Source organism: Leptonychotes weddellii, chromosome 4 (assembly GCF_054177405.1).
Source record: "Leptonychotes weddellii isolate Sample4059 chromosome 4, ASM5417740v2, whole genome shotgun sequence".
In the NCBI taxonomy this organism is placed as follows: domain Eukaryota; kingdom Metazoa; phylum Chordata; class Mammalia; order Carnivora; family Phocidae; genus Leptonychotes; species Leptonychotes weddellii.
Window position 1 is genome coordinate 168,435,995 of NC_138372.1, and position 14,220 is coordinate 168,450,214.

General features: G+C 49.8%; 1 protein-coding gene across 5 annotated transcripts in view; it reads right to left on the minus strand.

Moving 5' to 3' along the window:
* Window positions 1–4,214, minus strand: part of PTK2 (protein tyrosine kinase 2) — a 261,505-nt gene extending 257,291 nt beyond the window's left edge. For 4 of the 5 annotated variants that reach the window (XM_081816607.1, XM_081816606.1, XM_081816604.1 and 1 more), the window contains exon 1: window positions 4,058–4,214. The gene's annotated coding sequence lies outside the window, so the exon portion shown is untranslated. The remainder of the gene's footprint in view (window positions 1–4,057) is intronic. The other variant, XM_081816608.1, reaches the window with a different exon arrangement.
* Between the last annotated feature and the right edge of the window lie 10,006 nt (window positions 4,215–14,220).

Here is a 14,220-nt window from a genome sequence, read left to right on the forward strand (position 1 = left end):
TCGTTGGTAAAAAGGCCGTAACACCTACCAACACCACACAGTACCCACACAGCTACCCAGTAACATTACATCTCTTCCCCTATCAGTGGATAATATTCACATGTATAATTTTAGTCATTTTTCTTGTTCTGAAAAATGAGTTTACAGTAAATGGCAATGTATATCAATAAGATCTAGGCAGGATTATTTTAATTAAATACAAAGTTTGCAAGGAAATGTCTTCATGTCCTGACAAATAAGTAAATTTTGTGATGATGCTACTAGTTTCCTTCTTGGAGGCTTCCAACTACTAAAAAGTGGCAATAGTGCCACTAAGCGAGAACATCTATTTCATACTTTCTTCTAAAAACCATTTCATTAGTGTTTATGCAAGTCAGACCATAATTAACAGCATTTGCTAAAAATTCCATCTATCCTGAAAGTTGAATTACATATGCCTATCTGAATTTTATTTCCATGATAGAGGCTAGCAAAAAAAAAAAATACAATTGTTATAGCTAGGAAGAGAGGGGGTTCTTCTGCTACTTTATAATCAGAAACACATTAATGTAGTTCTGAATGGTAAGATTTGGCACAATTCCTAGAAATTAATGCCAGAAAGTGGTAGATAGGAATTTAATTTCTCCTATACTAGGTTGCCTTTTGGTAGTCACGAAATGAAGAAAAGAAAAAACCTTGCCAAAATGTTAGTAGAAAGAAAAAGCCATCAATGGTTCAAATAATCTACTACTAAACATGGTTTTCAGAAGAGATGTAAGAAAACTACTTAATGCAGCTGATGAGGCAGTGAAACACAGGTACACCCAAACAGGAGCTGGAACCGCTCTCATCCTTTTCCACCGAGGAACCTTCTAAGGACAGAGATGCAACTTCATATTTGAATGCTTACTGCATTCACAAACTTCCTGGAGTTTATTACTATTGACTCAAATAAGGTCATTTACTTTGCCCAAGTTTTTAAAATTTGCATTTTAAATAACTTATATAGGCATCAGTAAAAATTCTCAAAGACCCCCACAGCAATATTTTGCTAATTATTTAAGGGATTTTAGTAAGGAGATACAGTAATGAAAATAAGTTCTTAAGCTAAAGCTTTCAGGCAAAATAAACTATTACGAAAACTAAACTACTGATTTACAAGCCAAAAAAAACCTCATTTCACAAATGATAAAGATGATAGAACTTTTAATTTATTGAAATTTAAAACAAGATTTTAGCAGAAAACTGTCTAAACTGAAAATATTTAATTTCAAAAATCGAAGATTTACAGGGGCGCCTGAGTGGCTCAGTCGTTAAGCGAATGCCTTCGGCTCAGGTCATGATCCCAGGGTCCTGGGATCAAGCCCTGCATCGGGCTCTCTGTTCAGCGGGGAGCCTGCTTCTCCCTCTCCCACTCTGCCTGCTTGTGTTCCCTCTCTCACTGTCTCTCTCTGTCTAATAAATAAATAAAATCTTTAAAAAAAAAAAAATTAAAGATTTACATATTAAGACTTTGAATCTCATCTTTTGTTGTGTTACCCTTAAGACAATTATTTTCTCAAAATTAAGACACTTAAAAATACAGGAAAAAAGGTTTCCATAAAATCTTTAGATATGAACTAAGATCCTACTTCTCAATCTCAATACTAACATCCAAAAAAGAACAGTAATTTTCAAAACTATTCTTTATTATACTATGGAATATATACAGTACACAGAATATACTATAATTTTTTCTGTGGGAACTAATCAGTATTTTTTTTAAAAGGGGTATCTTCAACAATACAATTTTGTTATTTAGACAATTTTTCCAACTTCCTAGCGAGAAAAGTTATGTGATTTGCTGAAGAACCCAATTTTAAGAACTGGGACATCAAGTTCTGTAATTTCCAACAATGGGCATGGAGTGCTAAAGATATGATGTTAGTTAGAAATGTTTTAATGATCCTCACTGCAGCTCCTAACTTCTGGTTGCCCTGGACACCTCAACATCGTTGGACTCATGGAACTTCACTCCTAATCTAACACAATTCACCTTCAACAGACCGCCAGCCAGAAAAGAGGCTGAAGTCCTACATCCTCTAGGGCTCTGCCCCAATACTCTTTAAAGTCCCAAACCTTAAATACTAAGTTTTGGATTCAATGTCTTTATCCAAGAACTTGCTTCTTGATTCATCACCTCTGAACAATGTGTAGGTCCTTCTGTTCTGTGCATGTACTCAAGTCTTAGGTTGATTGTGGGACCCTTTAAAAGAGAGCAGTGTGTTTTAAACAGTCTTTTCCCAGTTTTCATTATTAAATTGGATTATTTGATAATCACCGGAAAGATATTACTTAGAGAATTTGTAATATTTGATCTTGCTACTTCTACAACATTTAGTACACAAAAGTATTCAAGACACTAGTGGTAGGCTCAGGATTTCCCCTCTAAGGCCAGCCACAAATATAAATGTACTCATAAAGACACTGTAACACAAACTTTCTTTAAAAGTTTCACATGTTTAAATATCACAGGATTTAAAAATTATCTCCAAAGTACAGTTGCATGAAAAAATTACCTACATTGTACCTCAACAAAAATAAGGCCAACACTAATTTATAATGTATCTTTCAATCACTTCATCCACCTTTCAGGTTTCCAGAGATGAGACAACTGACCAGCGTTCACAGCGGTACCATTTCCAAGAGAAGACTATTTTCATTACCCGTTTTACAAATAAAATATTAAGGGTGAGGCTCTGGTATTTCATTTCAAACAGTAATGGCTTATTTTTCCAACCATGAAAATGTTTACATTCTACGTAAGAATCCCAGCGATGGTCGTCTTAAGTACAGATCCCCAAATTCTTACACGCCTTCAGCTTGAACGTATTTCAACCAGTTCCCATAATTACTACAATATTACTATTATCTTAGTCTCACTGCCAAAAACCCAGCTGCAGGCTAACTATGCAAGAATGAGACACTGTTGAAATGACTCAAAAAAAATTTCTTTTTATCCTTAGTGCATTAAGCTAAATCCTGCAATTAAATAAAACCAAGCAACACATACACACACACACCCCCACCCCCCCCACACACCCACCCACCCACCCCCTCCTGAGAAAGAAAGGAACCGAGAGAGAGAGAGAGAGAGAGAGAGAGAGAGAGAGAGAAACAGCAAGTCGTTCTTCCACCTCAGCCGGCAGCAGAGCTGGGGGCTGGGTTGGGAAGAGGGGGAAACTTGGAGGCACAATGAATCGACGAGGTCTCCGGGGCTATCGCCCAGAGAACCACAGGGTCACAGTAAGTTGAGCGCCAGCAGCGGGGAAGGAGCCGGCCCGGACCCGGGTTCGAGGCGCGCCCTCCTCAGCCTTGAGGGCCAGTGAGTCCTCATTCCGGGTCCGGGCGATTCCCCCGGGGTCCCCAAGGATTTCCCTCTCCCTCCTCCTTCCTCTCCCCCCTTTTGTTTTTGAGGCAATCGGCCCGCTCCCAAGGAGGCCGGCTGCCCTCCCCAAGCCCCCCAGCCTCCCTGCGCGCTCCAGCCTTGAGCCCCTCCGCCTCTCCGAGGTCCCCGAATCCACCGCCCTCCCCACCTTCCACGAACCCCCCCAGGCCTCATATCCCCCAAGCCCCCCCCGTTTACCCGAGCCCCCGGCCTCCCCACGTCCCCCAGCCTGCCGAAGCCCGCCGGCCTCCCCACAGGTCCGTCCTCCACCCATCGCCGTCCTCCCAGAACCCGCCCCCTCGTCGTCCCCCCTTCCGTGGCCTCTCCGTGGCCCCCGGCCACCCCACATCCTCGTCCTCCCGGAGCCCCCCAGTCCGCCCCACATCCCCCGGCCCGCCCGCGCCCCGGTCCTCCCCACAGCGCCGTCCTCCCGGGGCCCCTCCCTCGTCCTCCCCACTTCTCCGGCCTCCCCACATCCTCGGCCCCCCGTGCCGCGCGCGGGAGGGGCCCGTCTCCGCCGCATCCGCCGCCCGGACCGGCTGGTCGGCCCCGCTCGGCCCTCCGCCCGCGGGCCGCGGCCCTGCCAACCCCCAGCTCCAGGAGTCGGCCCGCCCGCCCGCGCCCCGGCCCCCGCCCCGGCCCCGCACTCACTCGGACCGCGCTGTGCACCGGGAGGCGAGGGCAGACCCCTGCGAGGCGGCGCCGCGAACGGACGGGCGGCGCTCCCTCCCACGCTTCACGCCGCGGGCGTACAGCGGACCCAGCCCGGCGGCGGCGGCGGCGGCGGCGACGGCGGTGGCGGTGGCGGCGGCGGCGGCGGCGGCGGCGGCGGCGGCGGCGGCAGCGGCGGGCTTGCGCCCTCGGGGCCGTGCTGCGTCGGCGCGGGCCGCGCGTGCGCGGCGACCGGCTGAGGCGCGCGACCCCGCCACGGCGCGCGCCCGGCCGCGTCCCCGCGCCAAGCTTCCGCCTCCCCGGAGGACCGAGCATGCGCCCGCGGCCCGCGCATGCCCAGCACGCCACGGGGCTCCGCTCTTGAGACCGCGCCGGATAACGGCGCCGGGCATTCGGGACGGCCGGGGACTGCGCGCGGGCGTGGCGGCCGGGTCGGGGGAAGCCTCGGCAGGGGGCTGGGAGGGGCGGCCCGCCGAGCTGACGTCCCCGGGTGTCCCACCGGCGGCACTCTGGACCGGCGGGGTTGGCCCGACCTCGGGGAAGCCCTCCCACCCTCTGCCCTGCCCCCCCACAGCCCGTACGCGGCCCCTTTGCAGGGCCTCCCTCGCCCGCCGCCCTGCAGTCCGGCCCCAGGGCTCAAACCCGCGCTGTCGCGCCCCGCTGTGGGCCGGGGCCTGGCCCGAGTCCTCGCGGGTGTCCTCGCCAGGCTTCCCGCTCACCCCGAGGAGTTAGGTGTCCCGGGCCCCTCTGCACACAGGGAAAGTGAGGCGCAGGGGTGTGTTGAGTGGCATCACAGCTAATGCTGGGCTGTACTTAGATTGGATCCTGGAAGATGGCCTGAAGGGCGCTGTGGGAGGCGGCTGGAGATAGACAGCTGTGGGGCCTGCGCGCTGGTCTTGAGGCTTGAGAAGGACGAGGGGAGGACCCCCCGGGACTTGGGAGTCACCAGGCCCAGGGCAGCTGAGCAGAGCGAGGGCACACGGTGGAGGGGGTAAAAATGCACTCGTCCAGGGGCTTCTTAAGGCGTCCTTAGGAGCCTGGTGTTTGTTCTTTAACCAGCAGGGAGCCTTTGGAGGGTTTCAAGCAGGAAGTAATATGATTTGTGTTCTTTAAAAAAAAAAAAAAAATGACAACCTTGCGGTAGGAACTGAAACCAGAAGCAGGGCAACTTTCATTTTTATGGTATCACTTTGATCCTCACCACAAGCCAGGAGGTAGGTCAGGCACGCACTCCTTTTGCAAGGTGAACTTCCTGAAGCTCAGAAAGGTAACCCACCATTCCGTTCTCAGAAGCTATAATTTGACTCTAGTTGTAACAGAAGCAGGTGAAATAAAACGATTTTGCTTAGTAAGAGTTTTACTATATATGCTTTTATTGTTCTTTAATGAAATGTATTACGGTTATTTGTTGCATTTTTTTTAAACTAAATTGAAGTTTGCAAGGAAGTGTGTCTGTGAATGTGAGCCCCAGGGCTTTGGTACCCAGTGTTTGCTCCACCTGGAACTCTCTTCCCTCTGCGTGGAGCTTCTTACGCTCTCACGTCCTTTAGGCTTACGTGTCACCTCATTAGATGCCAACTGACCACTCTCTATGTAATAGGAACCACCCACCACCTTCCATGCTTTCACACACACACACACCCCACCCCCTGACTCTGCTCTGTTGTTCTCCAAAGCAGCTATTGTCCGCCACAGCCCTACACTGTGCACTTATTTATTTCTTGATTGTGTGTCCCTCTCCCAGAACATTAGATTCATTAAAGCAGGGACTTTGTTCACTTCTGGGTCCCTGGCACATAATGCGATACTTGTGGAGTAACTGAGTGCAGCTTTGGGTGATGAGAAGTAAGAAACTGTTATTTAAAGTATAAGAAGGGAGTGGGAGTCAGGGAAGGGAGTGGAGGGACAAAGGGGATTACAGTGAGGAGATCTTGGCGGGGCAGCGGGGGCGCTTTGTGTGGTAGACTAAAAATGGCCACGAACGTGTTGACGCTGCTCCCCACAAGAGATAGAATCTAGTCATTTACCCCTTGAATGTGGATGGCTCTTGTAACTTGCTTTGACCAAGAAAATGTGTCACAAGGGATGTGGCGTGACTTCTGAGCCCAAGCTGCCGGAGATGGTATGGCTTTCGTGTCAACTTCTAAAGTCCAAGCAGGCCTGCTGAGGAGGCCGCGTGGAAGAGCACAGAGCCTCCCTGGCTGACAAGCTGCCACCTGCCAGACACGTGGGTGAGGCTGTGCTTGACCACCCAGCCCTAGCCAAGTATTCAGCCAGCACCAGAGACCCAGACGGGCCAGCACAACCGTGGAGCTGTACCCAGCCCAAAATGGCCAACCGGAGAATCATGAGCAAATGAAATACTTGTGGTTTTAAGCCTTTAGATTTTGGCATAGTCACACAGCCATAGATAACTGATACATTCGATTACCTCAGCCTTACCATGGTGCATTCAAAACTGATGTTCTTGAGGGCAGCTTTGTTCTGCCTAACGAAAGCAGAAAATCAGGAAAGGGCAAGAGGAAAAAGTGATGCCAACAGGTACAAAGAGGAGAAAAGGTAGACGTAGGAAATGAGCAATAGGTTGTCCAACAGAGACCCTCCTTATCCCCTGAGCATACTTAGTGGTGCCTAAGAGCTCAGGTTCCGGAGTCCATGAACAATGGAGCAGACCCAGTCCAAGTTCAACTGTTCACCAGGGCCTGGCGCTGAGCAGGTTGCATAATGTCATTGCTCATCTGTTAATAGAGGTTATAGAGAACCTCCATAACATTAGGTTGTTGTGGGGAGAAAATGAACCATTCTCGTAAAACACTCAGCAGAGTGCTTGGCACAATATACCCTCAATAAGTGTTATTGATTAGCAATAGCATTACTGTATGGGTTACTGTTATTCTTGATCACGGAGGGGTATTCAGAGGACCACCCAGACTGTAGTGTTAACAAAAGCTGATTTTACCCGGCTCTGTGGGTCAGATGCTGTATCGACGGTCTCCAAACTTCACAGCAACCCCGCAGCATGGACATGTTAACATCACCCTCATTTTATTGTTGCAAAAACCGTGACAATGGAGAAAGGAAGTGATGGGACAGGTAGCAGGGCTGGAACTCAAAGCTACAGTCGGTCCCACTGCAAAGCATGCACTCCTCCCTCTCCCTGTACAGCCTCTGCTACACTCAGACCCCACACAAAAAAACAAAACACACAAGACCATGTGGCTTCTCCCCTTCCTGCACCGCGCCAGACAGGCTGAGCACTGACCTTATGTGGGAAGCATTCAGGAAGGGCTTCCTGTGTATTGGCAAAGCAGCTGCGCAAACCCTGGGAGCACTTCCCCCTTGAAATGCACCCTCCCACCTCCCCAGTCTGATGAGGGCTTGTCCCTAGGAGGGACTTGCTCATAGTGGAAACAGAAACACACTTTAAGGCTGTGGGTGGATGCACACTAAGGAGGATGCACGGTAAGAAGCTGATGTCACCGAGGAGACACCGAAGCCCAAATCATTGCCCACCTCATGGCGCCGACCAGACTGCAGATCCACACAGAGAAACTGGAACGAGAAAAAGTGGGATCCAGGAGACTGGTGCCTGGGGCAATTGTAGATCCAGTCGGATGTGCCGCTGGGAGATATGGTTGTGCCATACGGCCTCCAGGGATGCCGGCCCTCAGGTGTTAAGAATCAGGAGACTGGTCAGGGAAGAGGGACACGCTGCAGCAGAACAGAGAAAGGAGTCTGACCAATCTGGTTCAGCTCGCCCACGTGACAGCCCAGGGGCCCTAAGCAGGCCGCTCTACCTCTCTGAGTCTCAACTTCCTCCTCTGTGGAATGGGGGGAAGGGGGAGGTAGGCTGCAAGAGCAGAAGGGAAGGGGGCAAGGGGCACCCCTAGGCAAGATGCTCAGAGGAGAAGCAGGGCAAGGGAGGGACAGTTTGAGGGACCAGAAGCCAGATTCCCTCCTTCAACGTCTGGCCAGTGTAAAGGCAAGATGGGCCACAACCACCACGTGCACCTTGCCCAGAAGAGAACATTCTGAACTTTCAGGAGAACTAGGCTGTTGATGCAGGTTTTACTATATGTTTGAAATTTCACTTTCCGTAGGAATTTAATGTAGGGATGTAGGAATGTGGGACTATTAACACCTCCGAGGAGAGAGAGGAAGGATCATGCCCCCCAGGGGTGCCTACAGTGGGTGCACCTCTCTTGAGGGGACATGTGAACAGTTTGCCCCAGGTGTGGGTTCATCCCCAGCTGGAGCTAGGGGTGCCCCAGACACTCCTGCTCACACAGATCTCTCTACTCCTTGCCCTGCCATGGCATCCCAGGTCCCTTTGATACAGAGAACACTAGCTGGACCTCTCCCAGGCCCCGTCAGGAGGCTCAGCCCTAGGGGCTAAGCTGCCTATAGCAGGGAACAGAGGACCTCATCTATGGGGCTCTCCAGGGATAATGCTCCCTGGTCTGAGCCTCACACCCACTTCCCACTACTCACAACCCCTCCCCCAACACACAGAGGGGAAACCCTTTCCCTGTATAGTGCTCAGCAGGTCCCAGACAGGGACAACCCCCCATCCTCCTAACCTGAAATGCCCCTTTGGTGTGGAAAACTTGCAGCTAGCACTCAAATTAGCATCCATCCAGAATGCCCACATACCTGCACCAGCCTCTAGAAAAGAAAAGGTCTACATTTTCAGGGAAATTCTGCCCCAAACCATTGGTTATCTCATTTAATTGTCACAACTCCTCGGATAAGTGCTATTAAATGCATTTTCCAGATGGGTAAACTGAGGCCAGAAGTTGATGTCTACCCAGCTCAAGTCTACCCAGCATGTAAGTGGCAGAGACAAGATTCGAACCCAGTTTGTGTGGCTCCAAGGCTGTGCTCTCAGTGACTGAGCTCCTTGGCTTCCCAAGTCAGGGGGCGACCAGGACGGAGTCCAGAGGAGGCTCTCTTGCCTTCTCCCGAGGGTGGATAAGGAGTGCATCCTGGTTTAGCAAAAATGATGCAGTTGCAGGGCCTCCCCTGGACTTGTTCCTATCGTGGGCTGGACAAAAGTCATTATCATTGCTTTGATCAGTATTAAATCCCCACTAAAGCAATGTCCTCTCTGCAAATTTTGTGGGGGTCATGCTCAGCGCTGAAGGCTGCCGCTTTCCGGTGTCTGCAAGGTGAACAGACAGCCCTTGAAGGTTTCCCACTTCTCCTATCTTCTTGGCTTTTTTTTTTCTCTCCCAAGTTCCAGTTTCCTCTCGCCACTCTCTATCTTTCTCTCTCAAATAAATAAAATAAAATAAAAATAAAAAAGGACTAGACTCACTCACTTATGGAACTTCGGATCAGGCTGTCTAAGGCCTATCTCTCAAGGATGCTTGCTCTCCCACCTGAAGATCTAGGGTCCCGTCTCACACAGTTTTCCGCTTGTGATGGCAAAGTGGCCCCATCCCGTGCCCTCAGCAGCCTCTGGGGAGAATCTGCCCCTTTTCCAAGTGTCCACAAAGTCTCCTGGCTTTGTTCGGCCATGGACCCAGAGGTAGACTTAGCCTCACCCAAATCAAACCAAACCAGAGAGAGCGTGTGCTGGTAGGAAGGGAAGGGGTGGTGGGCAGCCGAAATGCCAGAGGTCCCCCCCTTCCTCTGGTCCCAGAGGACCCCGCTCTGCCTTCAGACTGTTCATGGCCAAAGGGTGTGCGATGAAGAGCCCGGGCAGTGGGCTCTCTCCCAGACCGTACCCCTGCAGCGTCTCGGAGAGAAAAGGCAGTCAGAGCCGAGGTGGTGGGATGGGAGAGTGCTCAGAGCTTCCACGGGGATCCGGTCAGAGGGCACCCAGGGCTGACCTGGCTGCCGCTCTCTCCTCTCAGTGCCCCGGGTCAGGCTGTGTCCTCTCCGTTCTGGCTTCCCCCAAGTTAGCTGGTGGAAGCAGAGAGAATAGGGACACATGATAGTATCAATTAATAATAGATATTATTGGGGAGCCGGGGTGGCTCAGTCGGTTCAATGGCCAACTCTTGATTACCGCTCAGGTTACCAGCTCAGGGTCGTGAGATCGAGCCCCGAGAAGGGCTCTATGCTGGGCGTGAAGCCTGCTTAAGATTCCTTCTCTGTCCTTTCCCCCTCTAAAAAAATAATAATAGATATTATTGTTGTTGTTTCTCCCCCACGTCTTTTTCTTTTTAATAGGCCTTATTTTTTTTGGAACAGTTTTAAATTTACAGAAAAATGGAGTTAATGGTGTAGAGTTCCCATAGACCCTGCACCCAGTTTCCCCTATTATTAACATCTTCCATTAGCATGATACATTTGTTACAATTAATTAACCAATACTGATGCATTGTTACTAACTAAAGTCCATAGTTGATTCAGATTTCCCGTGTTTTAACCTCACATCTTTCCCCTGCCCAGGACCCCATCCAGGACCCCACACCGTGTTTAGTTATCTTGTGTCCTTGGGCTCCTCTTTAGCCGTGACCATTCCTCAGACTGTCCTTGTCTTTGATGACTTTGACAGGTTGGAAAAGTGCTGGTTGGGTGCTTCTTAGGAAGACCCACTACTGGCTGGAATTTGTCTGATGGCTTTCTCTTGATTAGAGCAGGGTTGTGCTTTATTGGAAGACCCCAGAGATAGGGAGACATTGTCATCACATCAAGCTCTCATACCATCCACATGACGTCGGGCTGTTGATGTTGGACTTGATCACCCGGCTGAGGCTGCGTCTGTCAGCAGTCTCCACTGTGAAGCTGCTCTCCGCACCCTCCCTTCCAGGCTGTATGCTTTGGAAGAAGCTCACACCTGAAGAGTGGGGAGTCACAATCACCCTCTTTGAGGGCAGAGGGTCTGCAGACATTCTTTGGAGTCCTTTGGCATAATCTGCTATCACTTTATTTATTTTGTTGCTCTTGGGGATGTTGTTAACATCCAAAATACCTTCAAGCTTGAAATCATCCATTCAAAATCAGGCTCGTGTTTGGCATGGATTAGAGCTGCAGGAAATCAGCCTAGATGACACACAGAAATCTCCAAGCATGAACAGAGCCAGGTAGGCAGCAGGTCTGTGGGAAGAGATTGACGGGTCTCATTATTAAGCTGTAACCCACCTCCCGTGTCTGCAATGTTCGTTCCCTCCTTCAGCCCACTTGTGCTGAGCCCCTGGGACATGCCACACAGCATGCTAAAAACCAGGTTGTTGTGGTCTGGTGGGGACAGCCAAGTAAACAGGTAATTATGACATGGAGCCATTCAAGCAATGCTGTTACAGAGGTGATGTTTGTGTTGGATCTTAAAAGCAGTCAAGGTCAGGGAAGGACATCCCTGGGGAGGGCACAGCATAGAGTGTAAGAGGTCGTGTCCTTTGGGAAGGAACCAGGTTCTGCTGGGTCACTGACAAGGCAGACAAGGCCTACAAGGCATTTGGAGCCAGAATATGGGGCTTGAGATTTTGGGGAGAGGACAAATTGATTGTGAGCCAGTCAGGACTCAGCTATGAAGCTACCATAACAGAAACTAACCCTGGTGGTCATAAGCCAAAGGAATTTTACTGGAAGGCATTCTTGGAGGAAGAGCTTCAGCTGTGATTGGCAGAGACTCTACTGCAATAGGGATAACACAGTGGGATTTGTTCTGTCACATAAACAAAGTCCAGAGGTTGGAAGAAGAGAACTGTGTGGAGACCCCATAAACTCATCAGAGGCCCCAGCTCTTTCTGTTTCTGCTCCACCGTACATGACTTCCATTCTCAGATCATTTCATGGTCTAGAATGGCCACTAGAGCTCCAGCCATTGCTTCCACTTTCCAAGCAACAGGAAGGAGGAGAGAGAAATGACCAAATGGCACACTCTCCTGAAAGTCCCACCCAATACTCGTGTATACATCCCTTTGGCAGGGACCTAATCACAGCCACACCAGCTTGGAGAGAGGCTGGGGAATGAAGTCTTTTGGCCAGCAGATTACAGTCTAAAAAAAAATGGATTAAACTGAGGAAGTCATCCAGAGGATCTGCCACAAAAAATACCAGGGGGCTCATTGAGCCGAAGTGAAGCTAGAGAAGCAGGATGAACCCTGGGCAGGACCCAGGGGCCTTCTGGCACCAGGCAGGAGAAATGATCAGGAAGGACCTCACTGCTCTGCTGCTCACCACAACAGGAATCTATTCTTGCAGAGATCTTATCTCCCCACCACTTGCTCAAGATTCACATTCCCAGACAGGTGTACCCAGATGGCCAGTCTAGGTCACATGACTGAGCTCAGCCAGGCGGAGGGGGAGGGGGAGTCTCATGCTTCAGGAAGGGGGTTGGTTTGGGGTGAGCCACAGAAGACAGACAGCCCCAGGGCCCCACACTGTGATTCCTCCTAGAGAAAGTCCCCATCTCAGGAGGGCCCAGAGCCTCCAGATCCAGCTCCGTCTTCCACTAGCTTCTCTTGCATGCTCCTCTGCCATTTCTTCCCTCTTCCCTTTCTAGACTTTTCTATTCTCTCAGTTCCACTGAGGCGGGAAGAGTTAATGAGACCGTGTCAGAGCTGGACACAAGAGATGACCATATAGTGAGCTCTTACTGAGTACCAGACCCAACACCAGGGGCTCTGCCCCAGGTGGTTTGGAGCCAGCTTTGCCAACTGCTGAGGTTTTAGGGTTCTGTGAGCCGATTGTTAAACACAGCCACCGACAAAAATCAAATTATATAAACTTACAATTAAATAAATTATATCAAAAACAAAGGTAAGAGGAGCGCCTGGATGGCTCAGTCAGTGAAGCGGCTGCCTTCGGCTCAGGTCATGATCTCAGGGTCCTGGGATCGAGCCCCTCATCGAGCTCCCTGCTCAACAGGGAGTCTCTTTCTCCCTCTGCCTCTGCCCCTCCCCCTGCTCCCTCTCGCTCTCTCTCTCAAATGAATAAATAAAATCTTTAAAAAAAAACAAAGGTAATAAATATCCCAAACTCATCATATCCTGATGGCTTTACTACATAGTGCCATCATTTACGCTCTCGTCTGTTATATCTTTACAGCGGAACTCCGCGGAAATGACAGGACGAGCTGCTGACGTCTCTTCCTGACTGAATTCAGTAACGTCAGGTTGGTAGCTCGAAATCAGCCACGGTGGGAATATGCACCCCTTGCAGACTGGCACATGCTACAAATCAGGGCTCTCCCCCGCCCCGGGAACCTGTTACATTTACCAGCATACCACGGTCTGTCTACATGCCGCACTGGGAGGTGACATACAATCTGGAAACAAATGAGACAGGGACCTTTAGAACAAAGCTTCATTTTAGTCCAACGAAATGAAATTCATTCTAAGCACCTATTAATCCCGTGCCTACTTTTTGCTTCCTCTGCTGTGACTCTTCATGATGATAGCTATGATTTTTGAGCATTTATTAGATACTAAGCATATAAATTTGTATTCTCTTATTGTGACTTTCAAGTTCAGTGTGATTATTGTCCCATTTCATGAATGAGAAAACTGAGGCACAGAAGGGTTCAGACGCTGCCCAGGATCAAACCTCTTGTCTGGCTCCGTGTGTATCTGCCCCTTTCTAGCCCGAAACAACCCAGAATCTGCAACTATGTCATCGGACGCGTGGTCACTTTAAATTCCAACTGGTCGGGGCGCCTGGGTGGCTCAGTTGGTTAAACGACTGCCTTCGGCTCAGGTCATGATCCTGGAGTCCTGGGATCGAGTCCCACATCGAGCTCCCTGCAGTGGGGGGTCTGCTTCTCCCTCTGACCCTCTTCCCTCTCGTGCTCTCTGTCTCTCATTCTCTCTGTCTCAAATAAATAAATAAATAAAAATCTTTAAAAAATAAATAAATAAAAATAAATTCCAACTGGTCTTGATATCCACTTGTTCTGCTTTTTCTGAAATGTCATTTATTCTTTGGCTTGAGCGATTTTCCTTTCCACCTTCTCCAGCTCTCTGCGACGGTGATCAAGCCCTCTTCTTTGGAGTGACCCAGCCAAAGCGAGTAGTTTATAACCTTCAGCAGATAATTAATGCATGTGACAACGCACAGGCATCGCACATACGTCAGCAGTAGGATGGGGAGGAGTTCACGAGCACCAGAGCTACAGATAAATTATAGGGGAAAGGCCTGCACCCCCACCCCTGGGAACCCACACTCTGAGGCTGGCTCCTCCTTCCCACAGC